This window comes from Phalacrocorax carbo, chromosome 10 (assembly GCF_963921805.1).
Source record: "Phalacrocorax carbo chromosome 10, bPhaCar2.1, whole genome shotgun sequence".
Classification (NCBI taxonomy): Eukaryota; Metazoa; Chordata; class Aves; order Suliformes; family Phalacrocoracidae; genus Phalacrocorax; species Phalacrocorax carbo.
Window position 1 is genome coordinate 14,395,496 of NC_087522.1, and position 27,752 is coordinate 14,423,247.

General features: G+C 39.3%; 1 long non-coding RNA gene across 1 annotated transcript in view; it reads right to left on the reverse strand.

The window, feature by feature from the left end:
- Positions 1 to 27,752, reverse strand: part of LOC135315224 (uncharacterized) — a 164,876-nt gene that overhangs the window by 75,062 nt on the left and 62,062 nt on the right. The window contains exon 2 of the long non-coding RNA XR_010374675.1: positions 27,375 to 27,569. This is a non-coding gene — a long non-coding RNA (uncharacterized LOC135315224). The remainder of the gene's footprint in view (positions 1 to 27,374; positions 27,570 to 27,752) is intronic.

Here is a 27,752-nt window from a genome sequence, read left to right on the forward strand (position 1 = left end):
CAAATGTTTGGGGAGGATTGTGGTGCTTGGAAAAAGGCTTGGAGCTGGAAGGAGGGGAAATGTACTGTTTAATCACAAGTCTGTCCAGTAACTTCAGGAACATAAAAAGGAAACACACTTCCCTCAATAAATCCAGAAAAGATGGGCAGACATCTGATTGGTAAGCATCGGGCTGAGGGACAAAGTTTCTTGATGGATCATTAAAAGGAAATAATGTTATGAACAAAACCAAAATCTAGTGTTCTGAGTGACTTTCTAAACAGTTAAAGACAGTGCCACAAGAATGATTTAGAAGCCTAAGATTTAGAAGCCACATTTAGACCTTTTTGAAAATTAAGTGCTTTTAATAATTTTATTTCTTGTTCCAGTTGTCTGTAAGGCTAAGTAGGGAAAAAAAAAATATCAGAAATTTTAAGTTCTGGGACTACATGAAACACACCCAGAAGTGAAATCTGGTCCGTAGGATGGTTTGGACCAGTTTGGACCAGTTTGTCCCAGTGTCCTCAGGAGAAAAAGGGAACAAGTGTCTTGGCACCTTGCAGCTCTCTGGCAGTCAGACGCTCCCTGCAGAGCCTCCACTCAACACGTGGGACATCTGTCACTGCTGCCACCTCTACGCAGGGGAAAAATGGCTGGTGTGGCAATTTACCTGACATATTCATCCCCATGACACTAGGCAGGTCTTAGAAGGCAATGTGGTGCTGGGATGAATGTAGAAAGCCTCCCATCCTAAGGTACAGCATCCCAAAACCTGCATGATGGGAAGGAGGCCATGCACAGCAGCTACTGCTCATTATTCCAGATAATGGCTAGAATTAACTGCAACATTTTTGTAATACTCTTCAGGAACTTCATTCAATCTACCAATCCCTAGAAATTAATGGTATAAACTTGCATTAAATCAGTCTGTCATTAGCTTGGCTTGCTTTATGGCAACTCATTAGGAGGTATTCCCTGCAAGCTAGAAGCCAAAAGAACATCTATAGACACAAGTTAAAATGCATTATGGTACACTAGCTCCCCTGCAGAGCTTGCCTTGTATCTCACAGCACGTGACAGTCGCAGGATGCAAACACAGGATGACAGAATGGAAACCGCCATGGCTATGGACCCAGCCATAACCAGGATTTGCTCCATTTCAATCAATTCACTTGGTACTTTTGAATAGGATAATGTGACCTTGTGTTTGATCCTCTTACTGATCCATGCCTCAGTTATCACAGGGAGAAGTAAACCATCTGAAACAGGAGTTATCCAGTAAAGATCTCCTCCCTCAAAATGCAGGTCAGTGGGATATGAGTCCAAATATTTCTCAGTACTGTAGAGAGCAGGACATACACCTGAGTAAACTCCTGCATCTTCTGGAATTCCCATTGACTTCAACAGAGATCTCACCTGCAATGATAGTTAAGCCACCCTGAGCATTTGGGTACTAAATATCAGGGCCCTTATTATTTGTAAGGAAAACTGGCCTAGAGAAAGAGTCCAGTTCCTGTGAAAGCTCTGCAGTGTTTTGCGAACATCAGATCAGACAATAATATAGGAAGCAATTGAACTTGATCAATTATGCCCTATACATATATGTGTGTGTGTGTACATATACATTCTTTTTTCCACACATGTATTTGCACAACAATCTAGAAGAAAGATGAAGGAGTTAAAAAAATTAAGAGGAAACTAATTTTTAACATCTACATAGTAAGAGTTATGTTTTTTGCCTCTGCCTTCTATAAGAAGCACACAAAGGAAGTTAAACAGTTCCACCAGCCCTTAGTAAGCAGGCTACAAAACAGCCAAAATTGGTTTTCTTTTTTTCTTTTAAGGCTTGTATTTTTATTATTTATCATACCCAGTGAAACTTCACTTACCCTAATGTCTTATCTGAAAAAAACACTCTTGTTTGAAGTGAGGTCATGTCCTTTGACATACATTAAGTGATGTGAAAAGCCCCCATTTATTCTAACGGCCATTTATCCATGTTAATATCATTTGAATAAAGGAGGTTTCACAATTTGTCAGACTTTTCTTTATTTTTTTGAACAAAACTCCAAGTTAATTAAACCAAACCCTACAATATTTATTACTCTTTTTTTTTGTAGCTCAATGTGGTTTAGAAAAGGTGATGTTAATATTGACATTAATTAACGTCAATCTTCATGTACTATTACATTAATAGGCTGGCACATCATTCAGCCTAAGGCAATGTACTGTGCTGCTCAAGCTATTTATAACAAAAAGTATTTTAAACAGCTTTGCCCCCACCAAAAAAAAAAATCAATTTATACTAAATGTTGTTGCAGAATCAGATTCATCACCCTAGGGATTAAGAAAAAAATGAAAGACCAATTTAATGACAGATTTAGTTCATTATTTATCTTCTAGCATGTAAATTATAGATTGTCATGAATTTTTCATCCTTTTGGTGCCCACTACCTAATTCATGCGAAAAACATAAGTCTGTGTTACAAAGAGCGAGCTCCCTGGCTCTGTGTACGAGAAACATCTCCTCTGCCTTTTGACAGACGATAATCTGTCAAAATGAAAAATTAATGGAGGCTCCCTTAATTCATCATCTTCTGCCTCTCTTCTATTAATGGCTTTTTTTTTTAGACTTCTATAACTCTGCTCGCACTGAATAGAGCTGGTGGGGTGAAGATAAACAGGTCAGCTGACTGCTTTAGCTTATGCAGTGCACTATAATTCAGCTGATAGATGGATGACATGTGTTATTTATTAAATGCATTGAGGAATCCTGTGGTTTCCAACATAGTCTGTAAGCGTGCTGAGATAAAGCTCATACCACATGTCTTACTGCTCTCAGCTTGGCCACAAAGAAAATTACTTTGTACAAATGATCATAAAGAAGTTGCATGAGCAAAATATGTTGTACTACATACAATTCAAGCCATCCATGTAGCAATCAACAGAAAGAATAATTAGGATTCAGCCTAATTATAAAATATATGTAAACACAAATCAATCCCTCCCTCAAATTCACCTTTGCTGAAATATTTTATGTTGCTGAAAAAACACCCACAGGTCTTGAAGAACAAAAAAAAGCATTTAAGTAGTGCAGAAATATGCCTTTATGAATACACTTCATAATTTTCCTAATCACTAAAATCTAAAAATGGAAAGCTGCAGCAAAGGTTTTCTTCTTTTCACAACTCATGCACTTTTGCATGTCTGATGCTTTACTATGGTTGTGACAAGATAAAGCCCAGGAAAACCATGCCTCATCACAGACGGGATTCTGACAGTCGCGTGATGTGATTGTTAAGGACAGAGAAGCTTTATGGAAATGGATCAGCCTACAAGTTGAACGAATATTTTCTAGAAATATCAGAGGGGATTATAACAACAGAAAAGCATTTCCTTTTATAAAGTGCATGCAGTCCACATCTATACATGCTTTGAAAGAATCATTTTCTGCTATGGAAATCCCTACTCAAACATCCATTTTTAACACTACAGTAATATTGTGGGCTAACTCCAAAGCTTATCTCAGAGAAAAAAAAAGTAGCCTGGCTCTGTGTCAAGCTGAGTGGTACTTAGAATTAACTTCTGAACTAGTAACCTGCAAATTCTAGAAGGAATTAACAACCTATTACATATTCATTTTAACCTGCAGCCAAACCAGACTATTTTCATTGAGAACTTGCTGTCCCTCACAGAGCAGTACAAATATTGCAAACAAATTCATTATCACAATAGCTAGAATATGATTATGACACCAAAGCCTGGCCAACATCTCACAGATATTTCTGGAAAGATATCCACTAAATTCATGAGCAAGCCTTGACCCACGTTTTGCAATTTGCTCAAACAGAGGCTGCTTCATTTAGGTAGAGCCAGCTTGAAGCTAGGGAGTCTTAGCTTGGAATGAGAGAGGCCAAACTGACAATCTGTTACTGAACCATGTTTACTATAGCTACAGCGTGCAGGTCTGATGCACTAAATAAGAGAACACTTAATATCTCATTCCTCTGTGGTGGGGAGAGTAAAAATGACTAGTTTTTCAAAATTTTTCTTTTCTTTGCAAAGTGTCTTGGTTAAATATATTAACTTTTGGAGACACCCCCCAACCCCCAGAATAAAATCATAAAAACCTGACAAACATTGAAAAAAATTTTGATGATCCCTAATAGAAACAGGAGTAACCTATCATTACCAAACAGGTTAGCAAGTGAATTGATTGACCCTGCACATTCAAAAATGGCTGCGAAGTCAGACATCTTCACAAGAGCGACTGGTCAGTGGATCTGGTACAAGAAACCTCTAGGGCCAAAACTTGTTAAGATCTGAAAGATGTAGTGCAGCCTCCATACAATAGGCTGATCACCATTTACTTAATGCGTTCACTTCTCAGGAACCACCATTTAAAAAAACCACTGTTCCACTTTTCTCTCTCAGTCTCAAAAAACATCCAACAGCTTTGAAGCCTGGAATACTATAACATGTTAGAGAGAGCTCTCTCACACCATGGGGCAAGGAGATGAAATTTTTATTGCTGCTCTCCATGCTGTACTTGGCCTGGAAGCCAAACACCTTTCTCCAAAATAGCTTTCCTTCTGTTCATCTAAACTAGTTATTATTTCTTAATAAGGCATTACCATACAGATAAGATTGCACCCATGCCACACAGCTATTTGCCTTTAAAAGCTTGATGATGGAGAATAATGCAAGGGGGAGCAACAGAATAATATTCCTACCTGCCATGGGTCATAAAAGGAGCCCCCAACATCTTCTCTCTTGATCAAGCATTAAATCCTTCAGATACCTAAAAATTATTATGCTGATATGGCTGTTAAGGTCAAGGTTTAAAGTATAATGTGGATCTTAGAAGAAATTCCAGTGATTGATGTAACACATCAGACACTTACCTTGAAAAAGGTATTATTCAGCTGCCTCCACTAGAAGATTAAAAATGGGGGAAAAAGAAGTTGCAGAACTGGTTAAATGACAGGTGGTTGTTCTCAGTGGTCAACGTTGCAATGAAATTACTGTAAAAAATAGCTACTGATATTGAAACTTGCCTGCAACATCTTCTGATCTCTCTAATACATGTCCTCCAGGCAGCAGTTCTCTCCTCACCTCAGTAACCCTGTTACACCAGCTGGTTTCAAATATTAGCAATTTTTAAAATCATGTCTGAAAGATGCTTTCTGTACACTCTGCATGTGAAGTTTCTGAAAGTTTTCTAACAATAAAACTGGCTCTCTTTGCATTTGCTTAGAGACCAAGCCACCTTCACAGAAATTGCTCCTTTTCTTCTGAAATTGTATCTAATTATTTTTAATGGTTGCGTAGGGTTTGTGACCACCAAGCTTTTAAACATCATTAAGAGAATTACAACATTGAAAGGTGGGCAAAATTTTGAAGAAGACACATGAGCTATAGAAATATGGGATGAACTCTGCTTCATCGAAATCTTAGCTCACTACCAGCAGCAGTCGGATTTCTCCACAGCCAGTGCTCAGCAATGTATGTCAATTTATATCAAAGCTCCAATGCTTTATGAATAGCCTAGCTTCTACTTATGACAACAATATTACATAAGCACCTTCATCATCAAGCCCATTACAGAACACTGATATTAAATAGACGATTTGCCCATATTCTGGGGAGTTACAGTTTAGAACATGTTTATTTCTACTGTAGGGCAGAAAAGAATAGACAAAGAGAGGCTATAGTATCTCCACACTTGATGCAGCTCTGGTACAACCCTGGTCTCAGGATGGCAACAGGAGAACCTGATCACCCCCTTTAACAGCCTCCTCTGTCAACTTCAGTCCCACAGAAGCTGGGAGGACAACAGTAATATCTGCTTTTTGTTGTTATGTTTATGCTAGACACAACCAACCAAAACACAAAAGCACAACAAATAGAAAGTAAACACAAAAATCATCTTCTATTCATACGACTAGAAAAATTCAGATCCAGTTGCACACGTGTGACTGAGTCATAAAGAAACTGAAAATCAGGCCCTAGACAATGTGTTTTTCAGCAGAAAATTAACCTTTTCCAGATACTTTTAAAGAATGAACTTGAAATTAAGAGGGAGAAGCTGGGGAAAAGCAAGACCCGACCCAGGGTTGCATCAGTTCAGGTTTTTGCTGCTCTAACACCATAACATTGCCAGACAAGTTGTTTCATGTTCATAATTAGGGTCTTTTACACCACACTTTTGTCACAATGTGACATTAATGAAGTTCTTATAGCCCCTTGAGGTTTGTTTCATCCAGGTTACATCTGTTCATACCCTCATGTGTCCTCACTGGAGCTATTCCTGATTTACAGTCACATGAGTGAGAGCAAGATCAGGCCTTCTCCAGAATCGGTATATAACCATGTTGTGTCCACAAGGATGTATTTATGACTGAGACTGGCTTCATTAAAACACAAACTCACGGAAATAAAAATATGAGACACCTGATTTTAGAATAAATTACCCTAATGAAATTATGGTCTTTTCTTTGCACCGCAGTATTAACAGGAAATTAATGAGGTTGTCAGATGAATTCTATGAAGATTTATGTGCTGATTAGGTGACATGTCTTAAAACAAAATAAAATAATAAAGAACCTCTTCCATTAAAAAAGCAGCATACTTAATTTGAATTCAATCTTTTATCAGATTACTTCTGTTTAGTGGCAAATAGTTCCTTTGTTTAAAAATCCTTCACAAAGACAAAGCCTCAGGAAAACATTTTGTAAAAGTATTCTGAAAGTCAAAGTCATTTTGACAGAAATCAAACCAGAAATAATTTCTCCCCGAAGGAATCCTGGTTTATTTTAATGATGTCTCGATTGTTTCCATTTAAATAGTATGATGGGAATTTTTAAAAAATTTTGATTCAAACTGTCTGTTTTAACAATGATCTTTCATGTAAGCTTAGTCAGTCATTTGTCATATACATTTTGTTCAAGTGGAGAAAACAAATATTAAAGGAAAACAATTTGACTAAAAACATCTTCCCTTCATTAAGGAGCTTTATGTTCTAATGTCTGAAAGTGAAAGTCTGCTTTAATGGCTGCTGGGAGCTAGGGATCTCTGTCAGACACTTACTGAGGCATTCTTTCTGGGTAATAGAGGCTATTTATGGGGCTTTTCATGACCTTTCTTCTTGGTACTACCAACAGAGGAATACCGTAGGCATCTCTTTTGCATCCACATATCTGCTTGCTCACGGATTATTGTCTCTATTGTTTTCTTCATTTTGAAGAAAAATGTTGCATGTAATTAAAACAAGATAACAGCACAGTACTGTATGTTCTATCACACTTCTAACCAGTCCCTGCAGTCATTACACATACTAACGTACATTACACTGTGGAGACAGATATATTGAAATAAAACTTCTTTTATCATCTGGTGCATTACAAAGCCTGTCCCACATTCTGGGAGATACTTCTTCAGTAAGAAAAGTACTTTCTAGTTTTTAATAGTACAAGACAGCACTTCTTTGAAAATAAAAACCAAAGCCTGTAATTGTTCACTCAAATCCCACAGTCTTTCCAAGTTAAATTGAAAGCCTGTTTACTTAAACTAATCCATTTAATTTTGCATTGTGAGAACCAGACATACTCGCTTTGATTCAGAATTCAGTTCCAGAAAACCTCTCTGCATAAGCTCCTGATTCTGAAAACACCTACCATCTTAACTTTAAACACAGCCACTTTGGGTGCAATAGAAGAATAGCAAAAAAATTGCTAATTTCAGGAATTTCTAATGACCATCAGCAGCTATACAGACATATGCTCTAGCACCAGCTAGCAGACTCCCAGTGTCTCAAATTTCTGCGTGTAAAATCAGCACCAGTCAGCTCACCTTTTAAACAGCATTCTTGTGATGATTTCCTTTTTAAAAAGAAGTATTTTTACAGTGATGTACAGTGATTTACAAAGTAATTGCCTTTGGTTTTCAAGTTTAAGAAGAAAATGGGTAGTGTGTGTTCCACTTCAAATACATTGATATAATACTTTAAGTAGGAAAACTGTTACATTACTATTCTGTCAGAATTACAGCTAATTAATAGCTCTTCACCTAATGACAATATATTTGGACCCAAGTAATGAATGTCTCAACTGGACCCAGATGCCTAAGGCCATGCAATTCCATGCTACAGAACTACAAATGAGTCAGGAGTTTGCTATGTGGCAGCAACAAGCAGTTTGATTTGGAGGTGGCTTTTTTGTGTAACAACGCAACCAAAGGTTGAAAAAACAAGCTTCTGAAGCACCACTAGTCAGTACAATCTCCATTAGAGCAAAAACTGGTTAGCTAAGCTATCATATAATTGAGCAGCACTGGGGATAATTGTTACTATGTCCTACTGCCCAAGTTTCCCCTATGGTTCTAATTTGATAGAAAGGTTGAGAGCTACATAAGATTCTAAAAAATAAATAATTCAGAAGGTTATTAAGGCTTACAGTCCATCACACAAAAGTTTTGAGACACTAGGTAGCTGGTTCCTTTTCAAACCTGAGTGAGGCTATTTGTGTGTATGTCCACAATGGGAAAATAGTCTCAAATTTCATGAAAGAACTTATCACGCAATTCTATCAATCCAAAAAGACTCCTCAAGCTGGTGTCTCAGAAACCTGGGTATATAGAACTGGTTTCTATTACTGGCTGTGATGACACGTCTGGCAACAATAAGCAGACTGTTATCACCACAAGGGATCAAGTGCTTAAAGCAGGGAGGGTTTCACTGTCTCCCTGTTCTCTGGTTCAATGCTTAACACCATAACTGTCTCTGCATTTGCTTCTTCCAGCTGCCAGGGTAAGTCCTACGCAGTCCCTGCAGTCTGGTGATGCAGCACGCTCAACACAGACAATTTCTGGACTGAATCCAGAGAACTTTTATTTTGTTTTCAGGTGAGCATTAGAATAACCAGATGAGCATGGTTAGGCTTAACACCATTGCAAGTATTTGCCCATATCCCTGCTCTGTCCTCACCAGACCTCTCAGCAAATTATTGCCAAAGACTTCATCCTAGCTAAAGCTGCCACTGCCAATTGAATGCAGAATGTTGGTCAGGTGCATCAAAGGTGTTACAGCCAAATATAAACAGGTTGGACATCTCTGAAGCAACTTTAACTTTTTATATATATATATTTAAATACCAGCTGTTGATCTATAAGGTATGACTCACGCTCCTCAGTTTAAGACACAGAACAAATGCAGCTAGGGGCCACCTGGATGCCTGGTAATAGGAGATCTCACCCCTCTGGGAAATGCTGAATAAATAACAATGCCCACTCCCACCAGATTATCTGTAGGCTGGAATAAAGGAAGAATAATTCTGGCCCTATGGATATCTACTAGACAGACAGAAAGCATATATGGATTACTATGATTTCCTTTGGCTGTTATTCCAAATTAGACAGGTTTGTTAGATGGCCATGATGCTGCACAGTACCTCAAAGGCCAATAGCAGAAGCTACCTGGAGAACTCAGTGAATATTCCAATGTACAGTCACTGACCATGATGGGGTCAAGGCTTTTCAGAAACTCATCTTGGATTTTCAAGGAGCTGGAGATAGCAGATTTCTGATGTTAGAGCAAATATCTCTGCCAATTTTTAAACAAAGAGCAAACAAACCTTTCTAATTAAATAATTTGAATATTTTGTTTATCATGAGGATAGTATTTTATCATGAGGAAAAGCTAATCTTCTCTTTTCCTCAGACTTCTGTACTCTTGGATGGAGCTAAACTGTTTTCCCTGAAAGTTCTCTAAAACATTTAGCCTGAAGCAAATATTTTCATAAAAAGTTTTAGTTTGAATAATTAAAACCTGGCAAGTGAAAATGCCAGATGCTGGACTACCTTAAGACTAAGCAGCGTTACCAACTCCATCTCTAACAGACACTTGCATAATGTTTTATGAAACCCTTTAGGACAGAAAAAGCTTGCACTTTCTCTGCTGACATACTAATAATTTTATATATGAGAGCGCTACAAATCTTCTAAGTCAGAGACGTCACTGATAAAAAGCAAACAAGGACCAGAACAGATCATAGCCCTGCTTCCCAAACATCATAATATAGCTGCTACACAAAAATCTGGCTGTAAAAAGCCTCTGAGACAATGGAAGTGTAGCCTGTTTTTCAGACAGCAGTCTGCAAAATGGAGAGGCTCATTTTTTTGCTTTAAAAAAAAAACTTCATGAAAAACAAGTTTGAATGGAAAGACTAAGTTAAAGATTTTTTATTTGAGCACTTATTCTATTAAATGTGGATGTGACTCGATTTCTAAGTGAATAACCATGGATCAGAATGTTACATATACAGATAGCTCTTAATACATCAGTGGAAGTTATTATAGATTACCTCATCTTATTAATTAATGGACTCTAAACCCCTGACTAATCTTTTATTAAGACATACAGGAATAACTTATTTATAGGCAATGTACAAATGTGTTCTTTCTACTATCTGTAACCAAACAATTGGTGGATGAAATGAATAATAAGAATAATAAAAAAAAGCAGCAAAAAAGCAGCTGTAGAGAAAGACAGAATACGGGACAAGGTTTATAAATCAGCCCTGTCCCCAGAATTATAGGTTCTCTTTAAAGATGGGTTAGATAAATATCTTTCATAAAAAGCTTAAACATGTGGCTGATCCTGCCTTAGGATAGGGGGAGGATTAGTCAGCCCCCATGAGGTTGCCTTTCATCAGAACTGTCTATAATGCTGTGTTTGTAAAATGTTAGGGATTATCTTGGCAATAAGACTGTCTCCTGTTAGAACAAGACCTTAAAGAGATGAATTAATGACTGACTAATTGGATAATACAGCAAAGAATGGGTCATGTTCTGTATTGAGGTCAAGCTCTGGTCCTGTTTGGGCTAAGCAAGTTGGCATAACACTGCATTACAGCTAGCTCTTGGCTATACATGTTTAAAAGTTGTGGCCAGCATGGTGTTTGGTAAGTTGATCCTTCAAAGGTCATCTTCTAACATGATAAATGCCAGTAGCGAGGACAGGCCCTAACTGCTGTCTGGTGCGCTGAACACTGTTCTGAGATAAGCACGATGAATTCCTGCACTTGTGGGCTAGAAATATCAGCTAGCTGTTTGATGTGCTGTGACAGTATGGGAGGTGACCTTTCCCCTTGCTTGCTCTTCTCATCATCTGCTCGTTGATAGAGCAGCATCCGACTGCAGACTGAAAAGGCAACAGCATTTATAGCATGTAACAGCAGCTGCTACAGCCTGCACTCAGAGCAAGCCATGCAGGAAGTACCCGCTCCGGATGCCTTGCTGCTCAGTCACTAACATACCCAGAGGGATGCCTTTGAGCAGCTACAGCAAGAGTTCATTTTTGTTGTCATGCTCCAGAACAGGTGCATGTCTTTAATAGGGGTCTTCAGGCCTGACCTAGTCTCAGTAAGAGCAAAAGGCTGGCTGCACATCAGGGTGCATCCCCAGCTGTGGCAGCAGGGGTGGGGCATGCCCCTCTCAGGCTGCATTTCACCAAGAGTGCAATTAACACCCAAATGACTTCAGGGGAACCTCTGTCATGCTATACTCATCCTTTCAAGGTTTTAGTGGGAGACTCCCTTTTCTCCCTTCCAGTCCCAACCCAACCAGACTAAGGAGAGCTTGGCCTGGAGCATCCTTGAACAGTTCAAATATGACTCTACTGTCAATGTATTTTCCAGTTAGTCACAGGCAACACCATGGCACTTAACTCATCACCTCAAGGTCATTTTCCAGAGTGAGGCAGGTTTTTTGCAAAGATACTCATTAACATTTGACAGACTTAGTCTTATAGCAAATGTCCCAGACCTCAGGAAGTGATCAAAGTGTTCCTCTGTCCCAGTGCAGGCTCTCCTGGCCTTATAAACAGTTAGATAAGGACCCAAACAAAATAAACCTTTCTGCCGTGCCATTATTTCTTCTGTTTTCAAAAAAACAGAGCTTCAGTGGGGTTTTTTATTTCTTACACTCATCTGATTGCATTTAGCCTTATACTGCTTTAGTGAACTAATTTTCAATCAACTTAAAAACAAATTCCAAATGCAGGGTCTATAATTAAAAAGAAACGGAGTTAATCCTTTGTGACAACCTGAGTCCAAAATTATGCTTCTAAAGTATTCGGACAACCATTTAGGGAAAAAAAAAGAAAAAAAATCATCTCTCTCCCAAGCCCAATTACATCAATTCTCTAAAGAAACATTTCTTCCTTAGGTCTCTGATTTCCCTGGTGGCTGTGATATACACCCTAAACTTCTTAAATGTCATTTAATTTATATGATTTTTCTATTTACCCTTTTAAAATGGCAAGTTGTTCTGTAGTATTTATGTCTGTTTGAAAATTAGATATCATGGCAATCCAGTGCTGCAGTTGCATTTCTGTTAGCTTAAGCTTACCAAGCACTTACCATAAAAAGAGAAAATAAAATTATGCCTGCTCTTACTTTTTCAGTCTTTCCTCTTTGTTAAAATGTCCAGCAACTTAAAAAAACCCAACAGCCTACTCATTTAACTTTTTACATCTTGATTCTTAACAGCGTAAGAAATTTAAACTGATTATTACCTTGGTGAGCAACTGAAGAAGTTATGGGCCTGCTTTTAACTCTCTATTGCTGACATGGGTTAATTAATTTCACACCAGCATGTGGTCCCCAGTGAACTCTCCTCATGTGGAATCACCTTGTGGTGGGCAGCGGTTTGCAAACATTATAATCTTTTCAGAAGACCTTCTGACAGTAATGAAATTAAATTGACCTGTGCTGCATCTGGTCTCTGAATTAAGATGGCAAGATTTGTAGGTATCCATTTTGACTAGAGAAGCATAGCCCAACTCCCCCAGTAATGCTGAATTTTAAACAATCTCTCCTTCACATAATAATTTTACAGTCCTTCCAAAAGGCCATCCCCATTAACACAGGAAAGGCAAAACAAGTTTATCATACATATGAGCACATATGAGTTATCTCTGTGTTTATAACCTGTGTTTATAGTTATTTTATATCCGTGAAAAAAACATGGCTTGATCTTGAAATTAACCTATTAGGCAAAATAGTTTTAAAGAATTGTAGAGAATGCCCACTTTCTAGTTGAGTCTGGGAAGAGTCATACTTCAATCAGGAACAGAATTTATTACAACAAACTGTAAAAAGACCTTGTTATTCTTTCCTAAGGAGACAAGCCTTGTGTTATTACACTGTCTGTATACCTCTAATAACTTTTCTGACTAACAACATTTTTTAACTAAATTTATAGGATACTGGAGATCTCTGAGACAGGCACTCCCAAAATTTTTGGAAAAGAAGGGACTAAACTGACCCCCAGAAAAGCTCTCTTTGCAGGGGAAGGTTGACTTTGAGCTCCAGCACAGTAAGAGATGCTGAAGGAACCATCTAGAAGAGCACTACAGAAACTGTACATTTCATAAGCTAAGCTCTTCATGAAAATACGTTTTTGAGCACATCCACATTAATGAATTAATCCTGTTTTCTTAACTGAATGACCAAGTTCAGTCTTCACACCACAGAATCCACATGTCTTTTATTAGTGCCCGAAGCCTGTGTATGTTCTTGATTTAGACTTGCTGTATTTTCACATATAGGCTATGCTTGATTGCTACAGATTCTCTTTGAAAACAAAACTGGATGTTGTCTGATCTAAACAACCCAAATCAGGCTATGATTTTGAGCATCTTCTGTCTATTCACACACCTAAACCTGTTATCTTGCTCCCTGAGATCTCCTGATTGCTTTTTATTACATTACATTTTAGTTGTAAGAATCTGGAAAGAAAAATCCCTCTTCTTTTCTCGTCCATCGAGCTCTGGTTCAGAATTGGACTTCAAGGTACATTAGCAATAGCAATTAACAGCAGACAGTCCATATGCTGCCATTGTACCTAGTTTAAACACAGATATTATGATTAAAACCATGGGTAGATTCTGCAGTGTTCTAGAGATAAATAACCTGTAAGAAAAAGCGAATCTGTAAAACCATGAGCTAGAAGAAAACAGTTATGATAAACTGCACCTTCTAAAAATGAACGAAAAATCAAACTGCCACAAATACTGGATGAAAACACTAGGTGTAAACTTAGAATCACAAAGATCATTCTTGTGCTTCTTTCTTAGGTCAGTGATTGTTGCTATCAAATCTCAGGCCAGAAGAAAATGGGTTCTTCCCTGTCTCTCCCTACAATTTAAGACTCCAACTAACAGAAATTCCCTCCAGTGCCAACCTCTTAATTCTACTTGATTACCTGCTATATTAATATGATGATTTGCTCATTTGAACCCATTGATCTGTTGATTCAGTTTTAATTGCAACCTTGATTTGATCACTGTGTTGCTCCATTCTTAATTACCTCAGAGATACTACCTAAGATTGGCTCAGTTATATGCTGGTTTAATTTCATAGCTCCTTGCTTATCCTAAGTTTTTAATCCTTAAGTAGGACACCAGACTGCAACACAGCCCATGAATGAAAAGAAAAAGTATTTCCAAGCCACTAGTGATATTTTCAAATAAGTACTCAAGTCATTCTCATATTAATTCTGGAAACCATTGGAAGCACCTTTTATTTAATTTTTAAATAGGGGACCTAAAAGATCTGCCTGAACCTCAGTATCTTTGGGAATGCATTTGCAAATTAGACTTCCACTTTGGGATTCAGAGGTAATCCCAATTTTAGACAAAGATTTCTGAATTCCTTGAACAGGAACCCCAAGATTATTATTCTCTAAAACTAATCAATAAATAGATTTTTATTTGCTACAATTTTTATTCATACTAAATTCTTACATGACCCTCACTTAACAGAAAATTAAAATTTCTGCGGAAAGAAAAAGAAGAAAAAGGAGATGAAGTTTGATAGGGGACATCTGTTAAAAAAGAACCTTCAAGGTCACTTTTTTTTGTGTGGATGTATATGAAGAGCCAAAACCCCCAAAGGGCCTAACAGGAATCATAATTAACTTTCATTGTCTCAAACCCCAGGGCAGAAAGAAATTGAACCAAGGGTAAGAAAAGAAAGGTCAGAGATAAAGCTTTGCATAAAATGTCACACGTTATGCAGGAATGGCATGCCTACCTATTTGGCAGGTTTGTCAAAAGGCATAAATGCTCATTTTCCACCTGTTGAACATAAGAGGAAGGAGGAAAAGAAGAGTGAAGAATAAAACAAAGGGTATAAAGGGCCTCTGAGAGATCAAGATGACATCCAATATGCCTTTTCACCCAAGATATCTCAAAGCCAGTAGGTTAGTACTAAGGTGAAGTTTTAGAAGTCTGAGACCTACCAGCCTTCCAGGAGCACTAATCTATTTTGGTAAACGCCAAGGAAGAAACTCTTACAAACTCTAAGGCAAGAGCTACAGCATAGTTCCTTATTCTTGCAGCTGCAGGAGGTCTAGGTGGCACAAACCTCCCTTTGCACTTGCCTTCTGTGAATAATTCATAGAATCACAGAATATCCTGAGCTGGAAGGGACCTGCAAGAGTCATCAAGTCCAACTACTGTCCCTGCACAGGACAACCCCACAATCCACACCATGTCTCTGAGGGCCTTGTCCAAGTGCTTCTTGAACAGCATCAGGCTTGGTGCCGTGACTGCCTCCCTGGGGAGCCTCTTCCAGTGCTCCACCACCTTCTGGGTGAAGAACCTTTTCCTAATATCCAACCTAAACCTCCCCGACACTTCTTCCTACCATTCCCTTGGGTCTTGTCATTGGTCAACCAGAGAGAAGAGATCAGCACCTGCCCCTTGTGAGGAAGCTGTAGAACACAATGAGGTCTGCCCTCAGTCTCTGCTTCTCCAGGCTGAACAAACCAAGTGACTTTGGCCACTCCTCATACAGCTTCTCCTCTAAACCCTTCACCAACTTCATGGCCCTCCTCTGGACCCCCTCTAGTAGCTTTATATCCTTAATGTACCGTGGTGCCCAAAACTGCACACAGCACTCGAGGTGAGGCTGCACCAGAGCAGAGCGGGACAATCACCTCCCTTGACCGGCTGCAATGCAGTGCTTGGTGCGCCCCAGGACACGGCTGGCCCTCTTGGCTGCCAGGGCACGCTGCTGGCCCATGTTCAGCTTGCCGTTGACCAGAACCCCCAGGTCTCTCTCTGCAGAGCTGCTCTCCAGCCTCTCATTCCCCAGTCTGTACGTGCATCCAGGGCTGCCGTGTAAAATCCGGCACCTGCCCTTGTTAAACTTCATATGGTTGGTGATTGCCCAGCTCTCTAGTCTGTCCAGATCCCTCTGCAGGTCCCTCTCTGCCCTTGAGAGTGGCAACAGCTCCTCCCAGTTTTGTTCAATCCCATAGTTTGCTGGAAAACCAGAGAAACTGGACTATCTGAAATATACATGTATACTAACATGTATGCCTTCATGTGGTAAGAAATGGAGCAAAACAATATTTATTTGGTTGTTTCATTAAAATTAACTCTGTGGCTTTGCCTTGGTCTTATAACTTGGTCTCCTAGGCTTAAGGCTGATATTCAATTACAAGACATGAGGGTGAGATTTAAGGTAGTAGCAGCTTATGACACAGGCTTAACACAAGATTGCTAAGCATTCCCCTATCAGACCTGCTTTTGTCTGTTCCAAGATATGCAGTGTTGCAGTAGACAGAACTCAGCTCTGTTTGAGCATGGCAGCACCTATGTTGCTTCATATTGTAATCCTTCAATAGCACAATATGTCTCGTTCACAGAGTTCACGCTGCCATTAATTCAATGGAGAGGCACCCACTTGCAGCAGGACTGAGACTGGCGCTGTCTGCTTTGGAGATGTTTGGGCTTGTCAATAAGTAGAAAAGACTGTCTGCACATTTCTGTGTCAGGTCTTTTAATCTGTTTATACCCTGGCTGGCATAATGGGGTCTCTAGGCACTGCATTACTAATAATAACTTCAAAGTACTTTTTTAAAGTTTAAGAGTTAAGCTTGGAAACAACTCTTAACGTGACACCTTTTAAAGATAGCAGTCAGTGGACTACAGAACATTGACAATCGCAGTACTTGGAGAAGTAAACAAGTCTCTGTGGATTTGATAGCCCAATAAATATCCATTATTGCTTGTTGCCAGGCTATGTGCCTAGAAAATGAAAATGAGGATAGAACAGTTCTTAATGGCTGATAGCAAAAATAATCGAGTCTTATCTAAATCAAACTTTATTGGCCTGGATGAATTATTTTTGGCCTCCTGTAATCAAAGCTGAAAATTCACCTGTCAGGCACAGTATGGTAAAACTCATTAGAACCTCACCATGTGCCGTTATGAAATTGCTCCATATGGCAGTGCATGATTGTTTATTTAAGAGATTCAAATATAGGCCAGTTTCAGAAACATATATATATAAAAATATACTATTTTCAAATGTCTTTAAGTCAAAAGTGTATATGCAGAAGTTACACACTTCTGTAATGGAAATATTACACTTCTACAAAGAATTTTGCCTTGTGCGTTCGTGAAGCTATTGATCAGGCAATTGGCAATCCTCAAGTGTGAGCACTCATTAAGGCAAAGGTATATGAATCATTTTTTAATGACATCTCTTTGCTTTCAGCAGCTTAGCATGTGTCCTGGTTTCAATGGATGCACTGTAATTTAGGCAAGCTGTCTACAGACTTCAGCCATTACTCTTACCATATGTTTTCTTCAGAAATTACCATGCACTGGGGCCTGCTAGCTGCATTCATGTAGCGAGGTGCACTCTCTCTGCCGTATCAGCATGTTAACATTACTTGAAAAAGCAAGAGTAATGTGCTTATTATAAAGAGAAATTCCCAATTAGCAAGTTTAGTGCATGTGTGTTAACTTGGATTAAATACATTCCAATTATGGGCAGCTCATTATTAAAACTGCAGCCAGCTGTTTGCCAGAAATGTGAGATCTGGTAAACAAGCCTTTCCCTATTCTCTTGCAAAAGAGCCCAGGTTATTTCTTCTTCTTTTTGGTTCCCAAATAATAAGTATGGATAGTGCAGTACACTGCTCTGCCATCCCATCTACACATTTCAAAGAATAACAAATGCCAGAAAGAGTGTTGAGTTGGTTAAAAAACAAGGAAAATCAGAATTCAGTGGCCAGAAGAACTTGGGGGCTCACACACACTTTGGGAAACAGGCTGCTACCGACTTCCCTTGCTAAGAATACTGGACTGGAAAAAAAAACAGGAAACAGTTCACCTTACTAGTTCCATGTATTTTGACAGCCTCAAGTCAAATGCCTCTGATGTACATGTCTTGGCTTTATTGTGCTAAACTGTTGTACCATTCAGGTGTCCCAGTTACTGGGGGCCTTCCAGCGTTGGCCCACATTACAGAGAAAATGTGCATTTTTCTTAAACCTGAAATATTGAATGTTTTAAGAAGTGGATACAAGACCAAAGAGTTAGAAAAAGATGAAAGATACAAGTTATGTTTCCTGTTAAACCCTTAACTTCATTCTATTACCTACAAAATATCTACTTAAAAATGCAGCCCACATTTTCAAGTTATTCCAGGATCCAGTTATTTCAGTGGAAGTTAATGACTGAGGTAGGATTTAAATACCCCTGAATTGCAAAATATCTTCAGAAGTTTCAAAAAATGTCAGCTGTAGAATGAGAGGATATTTTTTTTCAGAGCCTTGTTTTTAAGCTTACGTTTCTGGGAGAATGATGTTATGCCAGGAGGCCACCAGTAACATTAACTTTTTTACTATTACATTTGCAGGAGAACAGGGATACAGCTCTCAGAGAGCACCAGCAGTCTGGGGGAGAAATCTGTTAAGTTTGACTTTTGCTCCAGCATCAACCAGAAAAATGAAAAAAGCCAGAATCCATTCCCAACTGGTGAGAAAACCAAAGCAGAAAAACAAAGAGCCTCTCTCTATCACTCTGTGTTAGAACAAGGAGGATGGTGACTGCAAGGCTATAAACACGCACATGCAAGCAGTAGGCCAAGGCGCCAACTGAGGACTTAAAAAATCCCCCGTATCATAAACAGCAACAAAAAACAATGACTGCTTTGATGTCTATGCTCACTTGAAGCTCAGTTAAATCCAAACTTTAGTTTCTAGAAGGAGAATTTATTTCTCAGACCTAGGCCTGCAAAAACAGAAAAGCTGGGGCTGCGACAAGCTAAGCAGTCCCAAGAAGCTGCTGCTCTTTGTTCACAGGCCTTTTAGGTCTGTGATATTTTAATTACATTTGCAGACTGGGAAAATATAACAAAAGAAAAGGAGTAGATGCAATTAAAGGGAAAAGAAAAAAGGTTTTGCCCATATAGGATATTTCATTCAGATACTGGTTTAAATGGACTCATTGCCAGAGGACACACGTGCCCAGCCTAGGTCCAGGCTCAGGTGACCTGCAACCATTGCACCAGTCCAGAAGTCCCAGCAGAAGCAGGGAGATGCTCCTTCACTACTGAACCACAGAAGCAAATTAAGATGTATTCCTAGATCCCATCCTTAGAATCCAGTTGTTATTCTTTGGGGCTTCCTTGTCCCAACAGTTGAACTGAGGGTAGCATTTAGCACGTAGAAGAAACAAGTGGAAGCTAGATGGACCTCTGTATTGAAATCTTACGACAGAGATAAGCATGGGATATTTTTGACCTTACATGAGGAAGGAACAACTTTGGCTGTCCCCAGGTGTAAGCGCTAATCTTGGTCTGAAAGAAACCCCTCTATTTCAACCAGTGGACAAGTTAAATAGCATGTGGGTATGGCACAGATGCAGAGTCTGTCTTGAATTATGGCAATACCAATTCCTTGTTTTATTTAAACAAAATCCCCACAGGCAACCAACATTTTTTCCCAACTCAACAAAAAAACAATCCAAGTTAGCGATAACTGAAACAGAAGATACATCTGAAAGACACATCTATGCCTCATAAGAATCTTTCCATGTTATTAAGCAAAAACACTTTGGAAAGCCAGAAGAAAAAGGATAATTAAGGACCATGAGGAAATACACTCATAAAATCATAGTACTTGTAGGCTTACAAAAAAGGAGATAGCCAGTTGTATCAAATATGGGCCAAAGACAGAGCACTGGAGGGTTAGAGAAGAGGTAATCCCGCTCTAGACAGTCACATACTTTCACACGGTCATTAGGAAATTCTGTTTAGTAGATGAAGAGTTTACTAGCTCAAAGGATACTGCTATAAAGGTTTTCAGCATTGTTTGTGCATAATCTATGTATAAGAGTTAACTTGGGAATGAGATATGATGTAGAAAATTGCCTTTGCAGTCCTTGAAGCCAATAATTTAGCTCTATAGCCTTAATTTATAAGGGAAAAAGAATGGTAGTTGGAACATGAATTTGGATCACCGTCAGATTTAGGAATGAAAGTAATTAATGCTTCTGTGAAACTCCCCTGATAGTTATTTTTGGATTCAAAATCTTTAAAGAAAAGTTTTAATTTAGGGGCAGAAGCTCATTATGTTCTCAAAAGAATCCTGCTGCACTAAATCATTCTGCCTCCAATTCATAGGCCCACATTCCCTCTATACATACAGTTCCTTCACTGATCAAGCCACAAATTATTTCCCACCTTAATTAACTGAAACTTAGATTTGCTCCCCGAGTTGTTCTGAATTGAGGCTCCTTGCCCTCATATTCACGGCTCTTACTATTACCACAGAACGATGGTGAACAAAGTCTTTCTTTTCACATTAGCTCAACGTTTTCTGCCATCTGCCACATCCCATCTTCCTTCTCCCGAGGAACTAACTCAGAAAGATTCTTCCCTATAACACTCTCGACTCACCAAACCATTATTAACTGTTGTTTCCCATTGTAGTGCCTCCAAGACATCATGGAGTTGTTAAAAAAATTCTTGAGGTGATAACATTATCTGATTGCCACCTGTGAATTTCACCTCTTTGCTTTCTCCAGCTTCCCACTTCATCAGTTTATAATCTTATCTGACATTTTTTAATCATTGACTCTATGTTGCTCCAGACTCTAAAACACTCAGCCCATACTTGGTGTTATCATGATATATTAATTATAAAGGGCAATAGAATTGCACTCCTGGGGAAGGGGTAGGGAAGGATGTTAGTGATTTTCAGGCTGTGAATTTTTTTATTTTAACCTATTCTTTACTGCCCTCTGTGACTAAGTCCCAGATGATACCAATCAGGCAGAAATTAATATTTAATCCTACTTCAGCTTTCCAAATCCTTCAGCTCTAGTAGTTCTGCAGGATTCTTCATTTGCACTTACAGCTACAGTTCCAGGGACCAGCACAGTGTCTGCTAAAGCCAATGGAACCGTTCCCATTGGTTACAATGGGCAATGAAACAGGTACTCAGACAACTAAATAGAGTAGTGAGTTCAGCAAAGGTTTCATCCATCTATTTACTTATTTTCCCTTGTACAAAAATCATCTTTCATCTTTAGTTATTTACATTCTCCAAAGCAAGCACTTATGACAGGCAGCTGCAAACAAAACCCAAAGGTTTTGGAGCTGAAAAGCAAGCAGCTGTGCTCTGCCACTTCTGTTGGCATGGGGAGGTATTTTCAGATTCTTAGTCAAACCTATGAGTGCTGTTCAAGGTTCACACAGGGATAACTGCATTTTGAAAGCTTCCAAAAGGACAGCACAAACACTAGGGCCTTATCCATTTTTTCAGGCCAAAGGGACTACTCATGTGAGCGAAGTTAAGCACTGAGCAAGCCTTTGCAGCTCTGTGCACCAATATTATAATCGCACACACGAGCAGAATCATTAATTGTCCCACTTCCTTGGTTCTTTTAACAAGAATAATGAAAGGAAAATAATATACATACTTTGTTATTAGCTTAATCTCTCTTCAGCTGCCACTGATATCTCTTCTGAATTAGAAATGGTAGTCAATATTTGCTAAAAACGATGGCCACACCATTCTCATTGTTAGCCCCTGAAGAATGCATTACTAAAAAAAATAAAAATCTTACTTCTAAGATTTGGGTTTTGATAAATGGCACTTCTGGAGAAATGACACTAAGCATTTCATTCAGCTGCTTTTCTTTTTCCTTTTTTTTTTTTAAGCAAGATTCTTCCCCCCCTGCACCCTCCCCCCCCCCCCTTTAAATAAACTGTTATAGCCTTTAACATGCCATAAAATTAAATACCTCCATTGGGGATCCATAATTACCATAACAATAGTATTTCTAGCACTTGTTGAATCTATGAGGAAAGTTAAAAGGTGGTATAATAATGAGTGTAACATTTTAAAGGACTACAGAATTGTCACTATACATTACTGAGCTCCTCTAGTTAACCCATGAATTAAAAGCATAAGAGTGATAATAGCTGGATTTCTAAAGAAATGATTGACACTTGGTGAAATTATCACTTTGCTGGAATTAACCTGTGATCTGCTGGGAAGCATAAAAAAACCCCGAAACTTGGAAGCATATTAATCTCATAAGTGACCCTGCTTTAAGCAGGAGGTTAGACTAGATGACCTCCTGAGGTTCTTTCCAACCCAAATTATCCTATGATTCTAATCACTTCTACTAATTTTTGCTAGGTAGCTGTAATGATAGATACATTAGGTATGTGGCAAGAACAGATCACTTTCTTTTTGCTTGCATAACATTACAAAATCTCCAGTGCAAAATTAATTAAAAAATGAAGGCCAAATTCTGCCAGATGTAAATGGCCTTCTAGGAGTGGGAATTGACGTGTGCACCCCTCTCTAGGTTTGCGGAGATGCATGTGATCTATAGAGCCATTAAGCATTTGCATTTCCCAATGAAATTTCTTTTATTTCAAGAAAGGAGGGAAATTCTTCAATCAAGCAATCTGCATCTCCCAAGGATAAGGGCATGATTCAGGAAAACTTTTTTATGAGTACTTTCAGCTCTGTGTGCTTACGTATCTCACCCAGATCCAAAGCCTTGCTCAGTGTTCAGTCCTTCAAGACTCCAGTAAAGAAATGCTTAACAAGAGCAACTTCCAGTCTTTAGTCATGCTGGGTTATTCTGAATCACATCAAATCCTCGCTGAGTTGTGTACACTTCTGTATTGTTCTTTAGTTTGCAAGTCTGTCATTTACTATCTTTGTACAGCTTTCTAGTTTCCAGCACTGTGGCCGTTTCAGACTGCTTGTTTTTACCACAAGAGAAATTACAATTCCTTGTGAGAGAGTTAGGAAGATACCTACCTCCTCAATGAAAAAGAGACATACATTTAAACAAAATATTTTCACAACGACCAGAATTTGACAGACATGAAAACTGCCAAGTTGCAAACTTAAGTAAGTCACTTGCAGGAGTAAGATTACTTAGAAAAGCAAAAGAATGGACAATGCTTATTTATTTAGTTAGACTCTGACAGGGAGTAGAACCATCATAGACAGCGCTTCCACCAGTCCTTAAGTATCCTTGTGGGGACAGGATTTATTTTGACACAAATCTCAGAATAAAAAAGAATAATTGAGGGTAGCCACAAGACAGGCCAAAAATGTTCCTAAGAAGTATAGAGCAAATCTATTGTTACCACAGGGAAAACTGAATGCTCATTAATTATCATTGCCAAAGACCTGTCAACACTACTGGAAAGAAATATTATTTTTCTAACCTAAAATATAAAGCTAGGTTCAAAGGAGTTTTTCTATAGTGGTGGAAATTGGGATTAGCATCAGTGACTCAATCTGAGCCCAGTCTCTCTGTGCATCTGGATGTTTTTTAGGTATTAATGGCAGCCTTAGTCTACAGCAAGGTCTTTTATATCTACTCTTGTTGTTACTCCAGGAGAGTTCACATGGTTTCCACAAGCAGTGCTTGTGCCAATGTGATCCAAATGAGCATGGATATCTTAGCTAGCTCTGCTTATTGAACTATCAGAGTTTTGAGTGGCAGGAGTTTGTGCTTTCAGGTCTAAATTTAAATAAAAAACCCAACATGATGATTTGGAGAGAATGTGGGAACCCTGAATATACAGACAACTTGAGGCTATACCTCAAAAAGATGTTAGTTTGAGGTATTGGTACTCCCACTGATGGCTGAAAAAGTGAGAACAGGAAATCGCATCTGAAATATGTGCAAGTCAACTGTGACTGAAATCTTGTTTGGCATCACATTAGGGTAGTGAGAAAAATCACTACTACTACTACGCACAGGCCCTCCTCCAAGTTAATACCTGAAGTTTTCAGGCCATCTGAGGAACTGTCCATCACCAAGCACAACAAACTGATGGCACCATAAAATGACAGCTATTACTTGCCAGTATGAAGAATAAGTAACAAGTAATAGCAAAATATTAATGCACACTGTTTAATTAAATGACAACATCATTTTCTTGTAATCTTTCTCTAACTCTGCTGGAAGAGTACAGTGTTGACATGATAATTTTATAAACTTCCTTGACAGTTCATGTTAAACCATCTTCCATTACCTTAGACTGATAACTGGCACTTAGAAAAAAATGAAATCTCTGATAAATTCATTAAACATGACAAATAACCCAGTACAATGGTTATGTTGCACTTAAACTAGCTGGATGGCTGGGCCCAAAGAGTTGTGATGGAGTTAAAACTAGTTGGCAGCCAGTCACAAGTGGTGTTCCCCAGGGCTCAGTGTCGGGGCTGGTTCTGTTTAATATCTTTATCAATGATCTGGATGACGGGACTGAGCGCGCCCTCAGTAAGTTTGAAAATGGCACCAAATTGGGTGGGAGTGCTGATCTGCTGGAGGGTAGGAAGGCTCTGCAGAGGGATCTGGACAGGCTGCATTGATGGGCCGAGGCCAACTGTGTGAGGTTCAACAAGGCCAAGTGCCGGGTCCTGCACTTGGGTCACAACAACCCCATGCAACACTACAGGCTTGGGGAAGACTGCCTGGAGAGCTGCCTGGTGGAGAAGGACCTGGGGATGCTGGCTGACAGCTGGCAGAACATGAGCCAGCAGTGTGCTCAGGAGGCCAAGGAGGCCAACAGCATCCTGGCTCGTATCAGGAATAGTGTGGCCAGCAGGAGCAGGGAGGTGATCGTGCCCCTGTGCTCGGCACTGGTGAGGCCACACCTTGAATACTGTGTGCATTTTTGGGGCTCAGTACAAGGACACAGACCTGGGAGTGCTGGTGGACAGCAAGATGACCCTGAATGAGCAATGTGCCCTTGTGGCCAAGAAGGCCAATGGTATCCTGGTGTGCATAAAAAGGAATGTGGCCAGCAGGTTGAGAGAGGTTATCCTCCCCCTCTACTCTGCCCTAATGAGGCCACATCTAGTGTACTGTGTTCAGTTCTGGGCCCCCAGTTCAAGAAGGACAGGGAACTGCTTGAGCAAGTCCTGAAGAGAGCTTCAAAGATGATCAGGGCACAGGAGCATCTCCCATATGAGGAAAGGCTGAGAGACCTGGGTTTGTTCAGCCTGGAGAAGAGAAGACTGAGGGGGGATCTCATCAATACTTACAAACATTTAAAGGGTGGGTGTCAAGAGGGTGGGGCTGGACTCTTTTCAGTGGTGCCCAACAACAAAACAAGGGGCAACGGGCACAAGTTGGAACACATGAAGTTCTGCCTGAACATGAGAAAAAACTTCCTTACTGTGAGGGAGGCAGAGTAGTGGAATAGGCTGCCCAGGGAGGTTGTGGAGTCTCCTTCCCTGGAGACATTCAAACCCCACCTGGACGCGTTCCTGTGCCCCCTGCTCTGGGTGTGCCTGCTCAAGCAGGGGGGTTGGACAAGATGATCTGCAGAGGTCCCTTCCAACACCTACCATTCTGTGGTTCTGTGATTGAGCTGCTGGAGCATGTCCAGAGAAGGTCAACGAAGTTGGGGAAGGGTATGGAAAACAAGTCTTATGAGGAGCAGCTGGGATTGTTTAGCCTGGAGAGGAGGAGGCTGAGGGGAGACCTTATTGCTCTCTACAGCTGCCTGAAGGGAGGTAGTAGCGAAGTGGGGGTTGGCCTCTTCTCCCAAGTAACAAGCAATAAGACAGGAGGAAAAGGCCTCAAGTTGCACCAGAGGAGGTTTTGATTGGATATTGGGAAAAATTTCTTCACTGAAAGGGTTGTCCAGCATTGGAACAGGCTGCCCAGGGAAGTGGTTTGAGTCACCATCCCTGGAGGTATTTAAAAGATATGTAGATGTGGCATTTAGGGACATGGCTTAGTGGTTGATTTGCAATGCTAGGGCTACAGTTGGACTCGATGATCTTAAAGGTCCCTTCCAACCTAAACAAATCAATGATTCTTTTATCTAAATCACCATGTAAGCTATTTCCTTTTTAAATTCTAGAAGGAAAAAAGAGAGTAATGACTTTATATTATATTTTTAAGAAGTTACTGTGAAACAGACTCAAGTCTTTCTTCCATCAGCTGATATTGGCAGCAATTTCAATTAAGTCAATAAAGTTACAGTATTTGGCTTTAGATTTGTTATCCCCTCTTTTCACCTTCCTCCAGGAAACAGAAAATGGAGAGACAGTCTTATTTCTGCAGATATTCCCTTAATAATATATTACAACATAATCTTGTCAGAAAGCCTTATTTTCAGTTGAATAACGATCTATTTTCACTTGAACATTTCCCCCACACACAGCCTAAGCACACTGACCATGCAGACGCGTCCAGTGAACTGCAGACAACATTCCCTTTAATGTACTTTGCCATTTAAATTCCCAGTGGCTACTCTATCTATGCAGTTTAAGCTGCTTGAAAAGGCAAGAACATTGTTTAATTACAGTAAGTTGCTAAATATCTGAGTGAAGGAAGTTATTGAGGATATGCCAAGTAGCTTGGCCTATACCTCAAGCCAGGCAAGGCTCAGGAAAAAGTAAGAAGAAAGTAATAAGAAGCAACATCTCCTTTGTCAAAGTTACTCTTGCTTGGCCTTTCTCTGCTGAAAGAAGGCTGAAGAATACTCATAAAATTATTCTTTTTGCTCACTACACAGAATCATAAAGAATCATTTTTCAAATCCAGCTAATGTGGACAGAAGGTAAGGAGACAGTTTAGGATCCGGACCACTAATTTCATTTTAACATGGCCTGATCACAGAAACATCTGTGACCAGATCATCCCCTGATATTAACTGGCCTCCTTTAATGGACGGACGGCTTTTCTATACCAGCTGAAGGTGAGGCTTATTTTGACTTGATATTACACCACATATTCAGGAGCACATTCAATGGCAAGCCCTCTGCCTCTATAATACAGTGAAATTCTGGACACAGAAGTGGACATGGGACAGAACAAAGTTGTCAACTGTTTGATACTCTTGATCAGATTACAATAATTTATTTTAAAAAATAGTAGCTCAATCACTGATATTCAAACTAGCAAAAACCCCATCTACCTTTATGTACAAATGAAATGACAGAACCCAATCTCTGTTCAACTCTTTCATGACTGATTTTTTCAGTTTCTCTTTCTCTCAGATGATAAAAAGAACTAGATAAATTAATTATCTTACCTATAAAGGACCATTTTATGAGGCTCACTTGCTTCTTTCGATTGAAGTTGGATATTTGGTGTATCAAACAATTCAATGGTGAATCAGCGATGATCTTCTGCTGTCACATCCACACTCCACATCTCAGAAGCTTCATATTGTGGACTAAGTTTTTAGACCTTCAGCACAATTGACTTTAAAATGGCATTCTGCTCTCTGAAAGCACAAAGGAAAAAAATGTTAACATTTCCTAATGTAGTTAACTATTTTCCAAAACTGCTTAATGGATGTAATGAAGCAGAGAAGGACATCAAACCTACATTATACGGTGAAAGATTGTTTTACTTTTTTGAGATTATACAAATACTTTTGAAAATAGCAGTGAAAAATAATATGCTT